The 17013-nt window shown below is 40.2% G+C and overlaps 1 pseudogene; it reads right to left on the minus strand.

Annotated features, from left to right (window-relative positions):
- Positions 1-14776: 14776 nt before the first annotated feature.
- The window catches only part of LOC142436863 (DNA replication complex GINS protein PSF1-like), a 30089-nt pseudogene continuing 27852 nt past the window's right edge, over positions 14777-17013 (minus strand).

Genomic DNA, 17013 nt, shown 5'->3' on the forward strand with positions numbered 1-17013 from the left:
TCAGCTCCTCGTTTTTCTATCTCCCTCCCTACCCCCTCCCTCCTAAACCCTTGTTAATATTGATAGGTTTAGAATTAAGGTAGCAGATGGACATTGGACCTCCACTTCTTTTCTCCCTCAATTGCAAGAACACTTTGTTCTATTGAACTGGCATGCCGTGATGCTCACCTTATGAATTAAGGACATCAGGTATAATGAATAACTATACAGACAACTTACAACAAAGATACAAGAGATCTAGTAAAACTAGGTAATCTTGGAACCTTGAGCTTCAGAAGAAATTATAGAAAAGTGGACTAAAAACTAACTAGAAGATGAAGGGAAACAAAAGTGGTGCAAGAACAGACAGGTGAATTGTCAGCTAGCCTGACGCATTCCATCCAGACAGAAGCCTGGCACATTGGTAGCTGGCACTAAGAAAGGATCCTCACTTGTTTCCCACACCCTCCTGATATCACAATTGCCAGCCCCTACCTTCACCCATACACCAGACAGAGATATCCTTGTAAGTCCATTTCTGCTTGAAGACAAAGCTATGCCCTCATGGTTTAACATCCCCATGCCTAGAGATGGATTATCACCCCCATGCCCAGAAATGCTTGAGATTCTCCTCAAAGCACTAGCAAAAAATACACTGCTGGATCCCTCGCTGCTCTTGGACACGTGGAAAGTTCCCCCATGATTAGCCATTCTGACCCAGCTGCTTCTCTACCAGAAAGAATCCCCTCAGCTATCACCTAAGCTGTAAAAACGCCCTACTGGATCAGGTGCGTGGACCACAGAAAACAGATAGGCCTGCCAAGCTCCATCTGGAATCAATATTCAACCCCCTAGAGGCTGTGACCTATACAAAAAGGTCCTCACCCCAAGTTTTCTCTTTGTTTTTCCTTTTCCTTCACTTCCTTTTATTTATTTTAATCACGTCTGCACTCTGCTTTCTTCTTTATTTCTGCTTCTACTTCTATTCTTTCCATTTTAATTTACTTTTCCAGTTCCCTTCCTTTCCTTTTTTATGTTTTGATTAGCTTCTCTTTTATTTTTCTCTACCTTGGTTTTTGACACACACACACACACACACACACTTCTAGTTATTAAATTCCTTTCACTTGCTCTTGTTTGTCCGCTGTCTCTTGCTGGTTTCTTTTTCAAAAATTATTTCTTCGTTGGCAATTTTTTTTGTCCCTTCCTGTTCTACCTGACAGTGGACAGCAATCGCAGGCCTAGCCACCTCTATGACTGTAGTCATACCTATACAGTGACAGACACTACATACTCCTGTACCACCTGATCATCTTTACGTAAGTGAGACCACCAAACAAACCATTGCTAACTGTGCTATAATAACAACAAACAGTACTACACACATTCTCAAATTATCCTTTACAACAACCAGTAGATAGGTGGAGTGTCTGCAGTCTCAAGATACTAAGATCAATTAAACACAAAAACACTAATACTACAACATCTCAGTGGCAAAGACAATTTAAGTTTATATGAAGAAACAAGACAGAACAGCTGAAGCACATGACCAATATAGAGCTAGAAGACCTTTTTTCAGGAAGAAAAGGCATTGAAATTACCTGATAAACTATTAAAAATTATACTTTTATACTATCAATGAACCGGGAGAAAGGAAAGATTGCGAAGCTAAAGAAAAACTGAACACACACACACACACTAGAGTAATTCAGGAAAGCACTAAAATAACACATCAATTGAAACTAGAAACCGTACACCACAGCAAAGAGAAATTCAGAAGATTAATACTAAGATGAGAGAAACAGATAACGCATTAGAAGAGCAAAGGACTTTGCGAGTAGAAGGAGGCAGGGGAAGGGAGTGGTAAGCAAACAATGCCAAAGACGGGAATAACTAAGGAATTAAAATCAACAATGAGGAGGACATAGAGATCCTGGTGGTGTTGGGGTAACAGCAATTTAGCTGAGAAGAACTACTAAGGTGGAAGAAGGGTGAGTGTGATGGTGAGGTAGAAGAAAGGTAAAAAGAAACAGGAAAGATCTAGGAAGCAAAGCTATAGATAGAGGTATAAGCATAAGTGTGTACCTATGTAAATACATTAATTCATAAAAATAGAGGTATTGGTCTATGTACATCATATATGGCAAGACATTGGTGTAGTAGATGGACGTTAGGTCTCTGCTCAGGGCCTGCCTTCAATACAAGAATACTTTGTTCTAAGAACCTGGCATGTTGTGATGCTCACCCTCCTGGCATGATCGGTGAAGACAAAATGGGTGCACAAGCAAATGTGGTAAAGAAAGCTGATGGATTGCCTGCAACAATGATGCAAAAATAGAGCGATACTGGGGATGGTTCAGGACTGGATGGGGTGTGCTCTCTTGTCTAGAGGGTCACTGTGAGGTGGAGCTGGTTCGACAGCACCCGACCACAACAACAACAGAAAACTAAGACTGGCTCTGACAAGTGTCAGATGCTGCTCACCCAGGCTTGGACATTAACTTTCCATCGCATTAAATGTAATCGCTTGGTGTCAGAGTTGGAGAAGCTGCTATTCATACTCTAGTGATCAAGTGTTATGTGAGAAAATTACTTGTACATTTACTAGTTTGCTATTCATACCTTATTTCAGTTTAGCTTAATAACCCATTCCCTTGTTTTCTTTATCTCTGGGGAAAATAAGTATCACTAATTGGAGCAGGATATGTGAAAGTACTGCAAAAATAAAACACACCATGCTAATATTAAAAAAAAAAAAAGAAAGCTGATGGTACCTCTTCTAGCAAAAGATATAGCATCTGGGATCTAAAAGGCTTGAGGTTAAACAAGCAGCTGTCTAGCTGATAAACAAACCCACATGGAAGAAGCACACCAGCCTGTGTGATCATGAGATGGGATCAGGTAACAGGCATCAGAAGACCCAAAACACACACACACACACCCCACACCCCCCCCCCCAAATCCATCTGTAGATAATGGAACATCTCCTTGCAAAAGGGTCACAAGGGATGAGTCAACTAGGATGCAGTATAACACCAATGAAATATACAATATTCCTCTGGTTCCTTGAGGTTCCTCACCCCCCACTACCATGACTCCAGTCCTGCCTTTCACTGCGGGCTAGACCAGAACATGTACACAGATACAGATAAGAGCTCGAGACACACACTGAATCAAGGAATAACAATGGAAGTAGTGATACCAGGAGGGCAGGAGAAAGGTGACTCCAATGATTGACACATAACCACACCCCCACCCCAGGGGGACGATCAACAGAAACCAAGGGTGACGGGAGAGAGTGGTTGGTTAAGATATGAAAATAATAATAATTTATAATTTATCAAGGGGTCAAGGTGGGGTGGGGAGGGAGGGGAAAAAGAGGGACTGATATTTTGACCCTGGCCTCTAAACCCCTGATAAGGCCTGACCGTGGCAGCCTGCTCTCTGCTGGCTCCTCTAAGCCCCATGTCCATCACATGGCTGGTTCATTTTCTGTCAGCGCCCACGTAACTGACATATCTCCCCCACTTGCCTGAAAAGACAGCCAGGAGATCACCTTGCTAGGGTTTGGGATCAATGGTGGCCCTCTCTCCTTTGGGGACTGCCTACACCAGCGGAGCTCTTAACACTGGTCTCACTTCATGCCCTGCCTTGCCCTAGGGGCTAACTGACCCTGGGGCACAGCAAGGCCAGTATCATCACAAGGGCATAAGGACTGCACCTCTTGGCCTCCTAGTACAATCCTGCCCCTTGAGAGTCCCTGGGGTCTAATAGTAAGGGCTCAAATAGAAAGTAAATGTTTAGAAAATAATCTTGGCAACATATGTACAAATATGCTTGATACAATTGATGTATTGATTGTTATAAGAGCTCTAAGAGCCCCTTTATTAGTCTAGGTACTTTGGAGAAGTAAATCTACAGCAACTTGTGTATAAGAGAGAGTTGTATGTAAAGGTTAAGTGCGCATCAAGAAAATATCCCAACCCAGTGCTGCCCAAGCCCACAAGTCCAACATTAACCCATTAGTCCAATAACAGTCCACAAAGTCCTGCTCCATCTCACAAAACAGACACAATGATGTCGACTGCAGAGGAAAGCTGAGTCAATGAATATGTAAGCATCTCAGCGCTGGCAGGGGTCTCCACGTGGGTGCTCCAGCACCCAGGGCTGCATCAGGGTACGTTCATGTGGCTTCTCCCTGGGGATGTCTTGCAGGAAGTCTGTCTTGCAAGCTGAAGCAGGGAACTGCGAAAGCAGTTGCACCCTGGTGTGACCACAAAGCAAGAGACCCGAGAACTAGAAAGGTGAGGCTCACTGAGCCATTTATCCCTCTGCCCTTCAATTAACCCCACATGTGTTTATCGGCCAGGTTGGCACAATAAACTAACTGAGTCCCCAGTAGTATGATCTTTTAATTTTAAAAAAGAGCAAATGGACTAGAATTGAATCAGAGAGAGTTCATCAGTGAGATTAAAGAAAATCTCTCAACCTAATTTGGTAAAGGAATAATTTTTAAAATAGACAAGAAAATCTAGAGAAAATCACAGAATTCTGTGGGACAACATCAAGTACATTATGTGTGATTGGACAAAAAAACAGGAAGAAACAAACAAAACAATCAAAAGAGCAGAGAGAAGGAAACTTCCTTAATATATCATGACATGGTAACAAATGTACTCATGAAGCTAAACAAACCAAAAGCAGGGCTGACTGAAATAAAATAATCATGACATATCATGATGAAAGTTACAAATGACAGGAATCCTGACAGCAATTGAGGAAAAATAAGTTACTTAAAAAGAGGAACTGAAAACAAAAATTGTCTTAGAAAAAGTGCATCCAGAAGGCTCTGTAGCAGAAAATGACGAGACTTGGTTTAATGTACTTTGGACATTTTGTCCAGGGAGACAGACCTTGGAGACGTGTCCCACGCATGATAAAAGTACCGGGTTTTAGAACCGAGGAAAACCTTCAACAAGATGGATTGACACAGTAGCTGCATCACTGGGCTCAAAGATAAGAATAATAGTGAGGACTGCACAGTATGGGGCAGGGTTTTGCTCTATTGTCCATAGGAACACTGAGTTGGAATAACTCCACAGCACCTTCCAATAACAGCAACAACACCACCATCTATCATACACGAACACACTGAAGCAGGAAAAGTAAACATAGATATTGAAAAGAGAAACAAGTCATGCAATTAAAAACTCCCAATACATTCAAAGAAGAGTTGACACCAATTTTATTCAAACCATTGTAGGACATAATAAAAATGGAAAGTCCCCAAATTCATTTTATGAAACTTGTAAAATCATTATACCCAAATCAGACAGAAACATAGCCAGGAAAGAAAATAATACAGCAATATCCCTTATGAACATAAATGTAAAAATATCTCAACAAAACCCTACCTAATAAAGCCAACAATAAATATCTCAGTAAAGTAAATCATCATGACCAACATGAATTCATAACAAGGGTGCAATGATGGTTACATATTAGAAAAACAATCAATGTTATCCACTATATAAACAAAACAACAGGAAAGAACTTTATAACCATATTAGAAAAATTCAAATCCTACAATCCTGAGAAGAAAATGGGACCGACGGTTCCAGGGGATAATAGAAAGGGAGAGCTAGGGAAGGGGGAGGGGAGCCAACAGACCCACGGACAGGGAACAACAAGAGATCTAAAATTGATGGAGAGGAAGGTGTAGAATGCCTGGTGGGGTTAGATCAAGTGCAATGTAGCTGAAAGAGGAATTACTGAGAACCAAATGAAGGTCAAACATGATAGTGGGACAGGAGGAAAGTAAAGGGAAATAGAGGAGGAAAGGAGGCAAAAGACATTTTTTTTTACATTTTATTAGGGGCTCATACAACTCATCACAATCCATACAAATACATACATAAATTGTATAAAGCACACCCCTACATTCTTTGCCCTAATCATTTTCAAAGCATTTGCCCTCCACTTAAGCCCTTTGCATCAGGTCCTCTTTTTTTCCCCCTCCCTCCCCGGTTGCCCCCTCCCTCATGAGCCTTTGATAATTTATAGATTGTTATTTTGTCATATCTTGCCCTATCCGGAGGCTCCCTTCCTCCCTTTCTCTGCCGTCCATCTCCCAGGGAGGAGGTCACATGTGGATCCTTGTAATCGGTTCCCCCTTTCCAACCCACTCACCCTCACTCTCCTAGTATCACCCCTCAGACCCCTGGTCCTGAAGGTATCATCCACCCTGGATTCCCTGTGTCTCCAGCTCCCATATGTACCAGTGTACATACAACCTCTGCCCTATCGAGTCCTGCAAGGTAGAATTCGGATCATGGTAGTTGGGAGAAGGAAGTATCCAGGATCTGGGGGAAAGCTGTGTTCTTCATCGGTACCACATCGCACCCTGACTGACACATCTCCTCTCCTAAACCCCTCTATGAGGGGATCTCCAGTGGTTGACAAATGGGCTCTGGGTCTCCACTCTGCAGTTCCCCCTTCATTCACTATGGTATATATATATATATATATATATATATATATATATATATATATATATATATATATATATATATATATATATATATATATATATATATATATATATATATATATATATATATATATATATATATATATATTGCATGATGCCTTTGGCACCTCGTGATTGCACAGGCTGGTGTGCTTCTTCCATGTGGGCTTTATTGCTTCTGAGCTAGATGGCCGCTTGTTCACCTTCAAGCCTTTAAGACCTCAGACACTATCTCGTTTGATAGCCGGGCACCATCAGCTTTCTTCACTACATTTACTTGTTCACGCACTTTGGCTTCAGCAGTTGTTTAGGGAGGGTGAGCATCGTAGAGTGCCAACTTAATAAAAGAAAGTATTCATGCATTGAGGGAGTGCTTGAGTAGAGGTCCAAGGTCCTTCTGCCACCTTAAAACTAAACCTATAAATACAGAAACATAGATCTATTTCCCCATCCTCATATATATATTTGCATGTACATGTCTTTGTCTAGACCTCTATAAATGCCCTTTGACTCCTAGCTCTTTCCTCCATCTCCCTTGACTTTCCTCCTGCCCTACTACCAAGCTCCATCCCCACCTGGGTTACAGCTATACCTCTTCTTTATGTAACCTTACCCTTGATCATTCCCTACCAGGCCTGCCACTCCCTCCTCACTACCATTTTGGGTCCCATGTTGTTCCCTTGTCCCTGGGTTTGTTAACACCACTTCCTTACCCCCCCACTTCCCCTATCCCAAGCCCCCCCCGGAACTGTCGGTCCATTGTTTTTCCTCCAGATAGTTCATCCAGCCTGTCTTATTTAGACAGACCTGTGGAGACAATAACATGCACGAAAATAAGACAGAGGAAAACAAAGCAACAGTATACAACCAGACAACAAAACAACAAATCACTGACAAAGAACAAAACAAAACACATCAAGAAAGAAAACTTGTAGTTAGTTCAAGGATCGTTTGTTGGAGGCAAAAGACATTTATAGAGGTGTAAATATACACACATATATAAAAATATACTTATATAATGATAGGGATATGGGTCTATGTTCATATATTTATGTTTAATATCAAGGTTGCAGATGAATATTGGTTCTCTATTCAAGTCCTCCCGCAACGCAAGAACACTTCCTTCTAATAACCTGGCATTCTGTGATGCTCACCTTCCTGACATGATAGCTAAAGTCAAATGGGTGCATTAGCAAATGCGGTGAAGAAAGCTGATGGTGCCTAGCTATGAAAAGATACAGTGTTTGGGGTCTTAAAGGCTTGAAGTTAAACAAGCGGCCATCTAGCAGGGAAGCAATAAAACCCACATGAAAGAAGCACCCAGCCTGTGTGATCACAAGGTGTCAACAGGATCAGGTATCAGATGACCCAAAACAAACCATCATATAGATATGAATTGGGGGGGGGGGTTTGGAGTGGAGACCCAGGGCCCATTTGTAAACAATTGGACATCTCTTCACAGAAGGGTCAAGTCAGTCAGGGTGAAGTTTAGCACCAACAAAATACACACTACTCTAGCTCTTTAATTGACCTTGGCACCCCACTATCCTGACCCCAGTTCTAGCTTACAAATCTGGCTTGACAGGAACATGTACCCTAGTACATATCAGAGCTCTTGGTACACGGAATCCAGGACAGATAAATCCCTCAGGAACAGTAATGGGAGTAGCAATACCATGAGGGGAAGGGGAAGATGGGAGAGGAAAGGGAGAAAAGGAAAACCAGTCACAATGATCGACATATAAGCCACTCCCCACCTGCAGGGGACAAGCAACAGAGTAAAGGGAGACTGCAGACAGTGTAAAATATGAAAATAATAATAATTTATAATTTAACAAGGAGTCATGAGGGTGAGGGAGGGAGGGAGGGAAATAAAACAGGAGCTGATACCAAGGCCTCAATTAGAAAATGTTTTGAAAATAATGGTGACAACATATGTACAAATGTGCTTGATACAATTGATATATGGATTGCTATAAGAGGTGTAAGAGCCCCTAGTAAAATGATATTAAAAAATACATCTACCTCTCCGTCTCTCTGCCACCCCGAGTGTGGTGGTGCTCCGACTTCACCATGTCATCTCATAAGACTTTCAGGATCAAGAGATTCCTGGCCAAGAAACAGAAGCAGAATCTGCCCATTTCCCAATGGATTCGAATGAAAACCGGTAATAAAATCAGGTACAACTCCAAGAGAAGACATTGGAGAAGAACCAAGCTGGGTCTGTAAGGAGCCCCCTGAAGGATGGCACGCATGGCCGCATTTTCCCAGGCTCAAATCATGAATTAACATTTTTGTCCCCATCTGATGAATTGAACTTCAATCGGCAAATAATCTGGTTTATTCCTTGTTTTTTTGCTTCCTAATCAAGTTTAACAATAAATAATGTAAGGTTGTTGTTGTGAGAAAAAAAATACATCTATACTACTATAATACCTCAAGTAGAAAAAGACAGAAAATGGGGTAAGATGGCCACCATATAACAAGCCCGGGAAGATGTGCTCAGCAACTACCAAAGAGTTTCCACTATGAGAGAGATTCTGCACTTCCTGGTAGCAAGAAATTCAACTTAAAAGCCAAGTTGACCCAAGTTTCTCAAAGTGGAAAGCAGCAAGGCCTGCTGACAGACTCCCCTTTACGGATGAGCAGCAACATGAGTTGCTTCTACAAGCATCGTGATTCTTCGTGGCCCCTGAGAAAAGACAGTCAGCCAGCCAACCCTCTACCTCCCTGGCCTCTAGGGACACAGATAGCTAGCAGATCACTTGGGCAGCTTGGTACACACATGCTCAGTACCCAAGGTATGCTTTGTACCATTTCCCCATCTTCCTCCTCTTTTCCTGCTTTGTTCTACAAGGCATTCCATCCCGTGTGCCAGCGCCGTGATACCGCATACATGTACACACAGACTACTAAAAGAGCAGGAATCCCCACCCACAAGGTAGCTTTATTATATATATTTTTGGATTTTGTACTTTTGTTCTATTTTAATACTCTCTCTCTCTCTCTTTTTTGATCTCCTACTTCCTCTTCTGGAGTGACTCCACCCTCCTGAGAATCCACATTCCTCCCAGGAAGAGACAGGTCTGTGTATCCCAGCATACCCACTCTAGCATGGGCTTTCCAGGACCTCCTAAGTGCACAGATATGCTCACATTCATTCACATTGCCACAATAGCAGAATCTGGTACCCACAACCATACCCAAGTCTTTTTTTTTGATCCTTGTACTTCTATCAATTATCTTTCTATTTTCTTGCTGTTCTCTCGTTAAATATCTTTCCATGAAACCTATTAATTGAGATTATCTCTCTGCCCGCAAGTGTCAACTCACAGTGATCCTATAGGACAGGGTAAAACTGTCCGGTGAGTTTCTGAGACTGTAACTGTTTATGGGAATAGAAAGTCTCCTTTTTTTGGCGGAGCAGCTGGTGGTTTTAAAATGTTGACCTTTCGGATTACAACTCAATACATAACCATTATATGACCAGAGCTCCTTATTGTGATTACCCCTCTGAAAATATTTTCCCATTATTTTTGCAAGTCTGTTGGCTTATTCACAGTCACTTATTACTATCATTACTTTATTCTTATCATTACTTTTATTTTATTCTATTTTTCCCAGCCACTATCCCCACTTAGGCACCTTTCCCCTTCTTTTCATTTCACCACTGTATGTTTTCCAGCTCCTATTAGAACTCACCTGTGTCACTAGACAAACTCTACCTCTGTATGACCAGCAGCTCACACACCACAATGCTGAAGAAACAGCAGTCAAGCACAGAAAGCTTCCAAATTCAAGAAAAACAAACATGAACAACCAAGTAGCACTCAAACCAATGGAATAGTCTGAAGATGTGATTGTGAACCACCAGTAACAGAATTCAGAAGAATGATGCTTAGGTCAAGAGATCTGGGGAATGTTCATGAGAAAAACAGAAGAAATTGAGAAACTAACATCCTTAAACCAAAGGATTCTAGAAGACAAGCAATGAGATAACTGAATTAGGCAACATAGTAAAAGGCTAGAGGAATAAAATGGAAAAGGATAATAAAATAAATGAGCTTGAAGACAATTACCCTCACGACAGTAGACAAGAGAAGCAATCAACAAAAAAACCCGGAAGCATCCAAATAAATCCTGTAGGACACTATCATAAGAACCCATCTAAGAAAAGAAAAAAGAAAAGAAATGCTGGGAAAAGAACACCACCAAAAAAAAAATCTACAGAGAATAGTACAAGAAACCATGGAAGAAAATTTCAACATACTATTCAACAAGCTGAGAAGAATGGACAACCAAAGAGAAAACATCAAGACATAAAGAAAAGGAGAGAATCTGAGGGCAGCTAGAGAAAAAGGAAAAGTCATCTACAAAGGAAAGTTGATAAGGATAAATTCAGACTTCTCAGCAAAAGACCTGCAGGCAAGAAGACAATGGAATGACATATATACAATTGTGACGGGTGGAAGGGGGGGTGGGGCGGAAGGAAGCCAGCCAAGAATATTATACTGAACAAAAATATCCCTCAAATACAAGGGAGAAATAAAGGTTATTTCCTGAGGAGGAAAAAATAAAGGAATTTTGAATTCAACAATTCATTTTCTCAGATCACAATGTTATAAAACTGGAAATCTACAACAGAAAGAAAAGGAACAAAAAGACAAACACATGGAGACTGAACAACATACCATTTCAAAATGACTGGACACTAGAGTAAACGAAAACGAGAAATTAAGAAACTCCTTAAAACAAGCAAACCTATAACACATCATACCAAAAACTCGGATACAACAAATGCAGTTATCTGAAGTCAATTTATAGCAATCAATACACACACGAAATATGAGAGAAATCCAAAACCAATACTAATAAAACACTTCCAAGAAGTAGAAAGAGGGAAACCACATAAGTCCTTCAACAATAAAGGGAAAGAACTAATAAAAATTGAAGCAGAAATAAATGAACTGAAAAATGGGGGGGAAATCAACAAGACAAAAAGTTGGTTATGAAAAGATTAACAAAATCGACAAACTGCTAGAAAACTTAAAGGAAAAGAAAGATGCAAATATCTAGAATTTGAGATGAAAAGGGTGCCATCACAAAAGATCCAAATGAAATAAAAAGATACATGTAGAGCAAAAGAAGAATTAGAGGTCACCAAGAGACTTCCAACCAAGAAAGATTCTAAAGAAGTATGTATGTTGCCTTCACAGGAGAATGCTAGCAAGTATTCAGGGAAGAGCCATAACTAATTCTGTGCAGACTATTCCAAAATATAGAAACTGACAGCAAACTCCCACACGCATTCTATGAAATGAGCATAATCCTCAAAACCTGATCACGATCATTTAGAAAAAATGAAAACAGGAAGTAGATAAGAGTGTCCCTCATCAATATTCTTATTCAACATTGTACTACAATAAACATCTTAGCCAGACAGACAGCAAAAAAATTTTAAAATAAAAGGAATATAATTGGGCAAAAAATAGGTCAAGCTGTCACTATTTGCAGATAGTATGATTTTACATAGTGAGAGCCCCAAGGACTCCACAGAAAGATTGTTGGAAAGTACTAACGAATCTGTTAAAGTAATGGCATACAAGATTAATAAGCAGAAATCAATTTTAATATGCTATTGAAGAGCTCCAAAATAAAAACATCAAGAAAAAAAATAAAAAAAGAGAAAACAATATCATTTATAATATCCATACAAAAGATGAATACCTGGGAATAAACTTAACCAAAGAAACAAAAGACCTGTACAAAGGAAACTACAGAAAAATCAAAATGTGAATATTACTGAAAGCAATAAATCTATAGATAGAACACAATTCTGATCAAAATCATTTTCTTGGGGGCTCATACAGCTCTTATCACAATCTATGCATCCATCCATTGTGTCTAGCACATTTGTTCATTGTTGCCATCATCATTTTCAAAACAATTTCATTCTACTTGAGCCCTTGGCATGGGCTCCTCATTTTTCCCTCTTCCCTTCTTCACGAACTCTTAATAATTCATAAATTGTTATTAATTTTTCATGTCTTACACTGTCCGAGGTCTCTCTTTACCCTCTTTTCTACTGCCCATGCCCAAGGAGGGGTTACATTGTGATCAGTGCCCCCTCTTGGTACCACTACTCTCACAGCTGTCTACAAATGGGTTTGGGGTCTCCAGTCCACCCTCCCCCTCAATCACATCAATAAGGCTTTTTGTTCTGGGTCTTTGATGCCAGATACCTGATCCCTTCGACACCTCTTTATCACACAAGCTGGTGTGCTTCTTCCATGTGGGCTTTGTTGCTTCTTAGAGAGAGTCACTTGTTCATCTTCAAGCCTGTAAGACCCCAGATGCTATATCTTTGCATTGCTGGACACCATCACCTTTCTTCATTACATTTGCTTATGCACCCATTTGTCTTCAGCAATTCTGGCGGGAAGGTTATCACAGAATGCCAGGTGACTAGAACAAAGTGTTCTTGCGTTGAGGGAGTACTTGAGTAGAGGCCCACTTAATTGGACCTTTTGGACCTACTTTCTATCCAGCTCTTGGTAATCCAGGGTGTGTGCTACAGACTCGTGGACTTAATATTGTTCTTTGGAGGCACACAATATCTTTCATAGGCCACACCAGAAAGAATCCATGTGGAAGCTACATTCACTGGAGTTTGTAAACTGGGCTTTCATTCAAACTCATCAGGAGCCCTTTGATTTAAGACTGAAATTCATCAGTGTGAGAAGATGATGACTGCTATCCCAAGTTATGGAATTGGCAGTTATTGGACTTTGGTTTGACTCTCTGGCCTTCAGGGTGCCTAATGAATGGTGATCCAGGAATACCAAATATTTACTACTTTAATGCTCTTCTTATTTTGTTATGACATGTATTAGTCAGGTATGCATGTTGCTACCTTTTGGAATGAATTTTGTTGAAAGTTTTGTTCCAACATCAACCCTAATTATTTGTGTAAATAGTGTCCAGCCCAGCCTGTGTGATCACGAGGTGTCAATGGGATCAGGTATCAGGCATCAAAAAACAAAAAGTCCTTTCACTGTGATGAGTGGGAGTGCGAAATGGGGACACAAAACCCATCTATAGGCAACTGGACATACCCTTACAGAAGGGCCTTGGGGAGGAGACAAACCAGTCAGGGTATAGTATAGTAAAGATAAAACATACAGCTTTCCTCTAGTTCTTTAATGCTTCCTCCCTCCCACTATCATGATCCCAATTCTACCTTACAAATACGGGTAGACCAGAGGATGTACACTGGTACAGACAGGAACTAGAAACAGAGGCAATCCAGGACAGATGACCCTCTGAGGACTAGTAGTGAGAGTGGCGATACCGGGAGGGTGGAGGGAAGGTAGGGTAGAAAGGGGCAAGGGATTATAAAGATCTACATATAAACTCCTCCATGGGGGACAGACAACAGAAAAGTGGGTGAAGGGAGACGTTGGACAGTGTGAGATATGCCAAAATAATAATAATTTATAAATAATCAAGGGTTCGTGAGGGAGGGTGGGGGAAGGAGGGTGAAAATGAGGAGCTGATACCAAGGGCTCAAGTAGAAAGAAAATGTTTTGAAAATTATATGGCAACAAATGTACAAATGTGCTTGACACAATGTATGTATGGATGAATTGTAATAAGAGCTGTATGAGTCCCCCCAGAAAAGATTTTTTAATAAATTGTTCAGAAACTTGAATTTAATCTATATAAGTCAACAATTCGAGCATGAATTGATGTCTGAAACCAGCCTATACTTCTATATGCTTTTCTCAACCGTGTTTTAAATTCTGTATCATTAGCTAAATGAATCACACTATCGTTACCTTATGTCCCAGGAAGATGGTTTGAAAAGTTTTCGTTATCATAAAATGATAATGTTGTTTCTAAAGTGAACCAGAGACATATGTAAACCACAGATATGTGAATGGATTTTGTGCTCCCATTTAAATCTAGCCCCAATCTAAGAACTATGCGTTCTTAGGATGTGGCCCTCTTTAATGCTTAAAGAAGTCACTAAAGATATAGGTGCTATAGAAGAAACAAAACAAAAGAGAATGAAAAAACAACAAACAAAGCCCAAGTAATATACTCATAAAAATTATATCTGTTTGTAATTAATAGATAAAAATTTTACTAGTACATTGCTTAGAACACATGGTAGATAAATGGAATCACAGAATGGAATTTTCCCACTTTTTGCAGTCCATTGTATATTCAATATCTGTAAGTCTTAACATTTACAAAAAGTACAAAACAAGGTGATCTATATTAAACATAATGCCTGTGCTATAAATTGTCATCACAAGGTAATTATTTTACTATTGATTCAAACATTTTCTTCATTCAATACTTTTATTGAAGTTCAAAGTATACATTCTTAAGACAATAAATACCTGGCTGTTTTTTCTTAGTATCACAGAGGTACCATCATCAACTTCAAATTCTCCATAGTCTCTTAGACACCGTACCTGAAAAGAAAATCAGATATTTTATCCAAATTACCTTTTAAAATATGCAGTGATCATAACATGAAGTGGGATTATATAAATGCCCGAACAGTAAAAGTACTGTATTTTATGTGTCTGTTTCCTCCTCTGTGTACTTAGGACCCTTACTATTCCCAGATATTTACTGTGGTCCTAAACCTAAAGATCTCAATTTCCTACGTCACCGGGAAGGGAAACATAAGCTTTGCAAATGTATACATGGATGGTATTACCAATAAGGAAACCAGGGATTTAGATAAAAGGAGACTACATAGTTGGACGTTTTCCTCTCAAACAATGCACTATATTAATCAGAAGGAATAAAAATGAGGGACATAACAGTGGCAAACAAGAAAGAAAAGAGCATTTTACCTCAACTAGATTGACCAGATCCTTCCCATAATCCATCAGGATAAAAGAACATACATCTAAAAACAAACTGTTTTTCTTTTTAACAATTTATTGGGGCTCATACAATTCTTATCACAGTTCATACATATACATACATCAATTGTATAAAGCACATCTGTACAGTCTTTGCCCTAATCATATTTTTCTCTTTTCCTTTTTTACATTTTATTAGGGACTCATACAACTCTTATCACAATCCATACATATACATACATCAATTGTATAAAGCACATCCATACATTCCCTTGCCCCAATCATTCTCAAGGCATTTGCTCTCCACTTAAGCCCCTTGCATCAGGTCCTCTTTTTTATTTTTTCCCCCTCCCTCCCCTTTCCCCCCTCCCTCGTGTGCACTTGGTAATTTATACATCGTTATTTTGTCATATCTTGCCCTATCCGGAGTCTCCCTTACCCCCCTTCTCTGCTGTCCCTCTCCCAGGGAAGAGGTCACATGTGGATCCTTGTAATCAGTACCCCCTTTCCAACCCACTCACCCTCCACTCTCCCAGCATCGTCCCTCACACCCTTGGTCCTGAAGGTATCATCCACCTTGGATTCCCTGTACCTCCAGCCCTCATATGTACCAGTGTACAGCCTCTGCCCTATCCAGCCCTGCAAGGTAGAATTCGTATCATGGTAGTTGGGGGGAGGAAGCATCCAGGATCTGGAGGAAAGTTGTGTTCTTCATCGGTACTACCTCGCACCCTAATTAACCCATCTCCTCTCCTAAACCCCTCTATGAGGGGATCTCCATTGGCCGACACTTGGGCCTTGGGTCTCCACTCTGCACTTCCCCCTTCATTTAATATGGTATATATATACATATATACATATACATATATACATATACACACATGTACACATACATACACACATATCTTTTTTTTTTTTTTGCATGATGCCTTATACCTGGTCCCTTGGCACCTCGTGATCGCACTGGCCGGTGTGCTTCTTCCATGTGGGCTTTTTTGCTTCTGAGCTAGATGGCCGCTTTTTCACCTTCAAGTCTTTAAGACCCCAGACACTATCTCTTTTGATAGTCAGGCACCATCAGCTTTCTTCACCACATTTGCTTATGCACCCATTTGTCTTCAGCGATCCTATCATGGAGGTGTGCAGTCAATGATATGATTTTTTGTTCTTTGATGCCTGGTAACTGATCCCTTCGGGACCACTCGATCACACAGGCTGGTGTGTTCTTCCATGTGGACTTTGTTGCTTCTGAGCTAGATGGCCGCTTGTTTATCTTCAAGCCTTTAAGACCCCAGTCACTACCTCTTTTGATAGCCGGGCACCATCAGCTTTCTTCACCACATTTACTTGTTCACCCACTTTGGCTCCAGCCGTTGTGTCGGGAGAGTGAGCATCATAGAGTTCCAATTTAATAAAAGGAGATATTCATGCATTGAGTGAGTGAACAAACTGTTTTTCAAAGGAAATCAAGTCTTCCAATCTCTTGTTTCTCAGGAATACTTAAAAATACATTTAAAAGATTCAGTTTCATGCTCTTTCATTTTGCTTACACAGTAACTTAGCAATCAATTAATTTTCATTTAGTATTTTAAAAATAAAACAAAATTTATGGAAGATGGA

The sequence above is a fragment of the Tenrec ecaudatus genome, unplaced genomic scaffold, assembly GCF_050624435.1.
Source record: "Tenrec ecaudatus isolate mTenEca1 unplaced genomic scaffold, mTenEca1.hap1 Scaffold_719, whole genome shotgun sequence".
Taxonomy (NCBI): domain Eukaryota; kingdom Metazoa; phylum Chordata; class Mammalia; order Afrosoricida; family Tenrecidae; genus Tenrec; species Tenrec ecaudatus.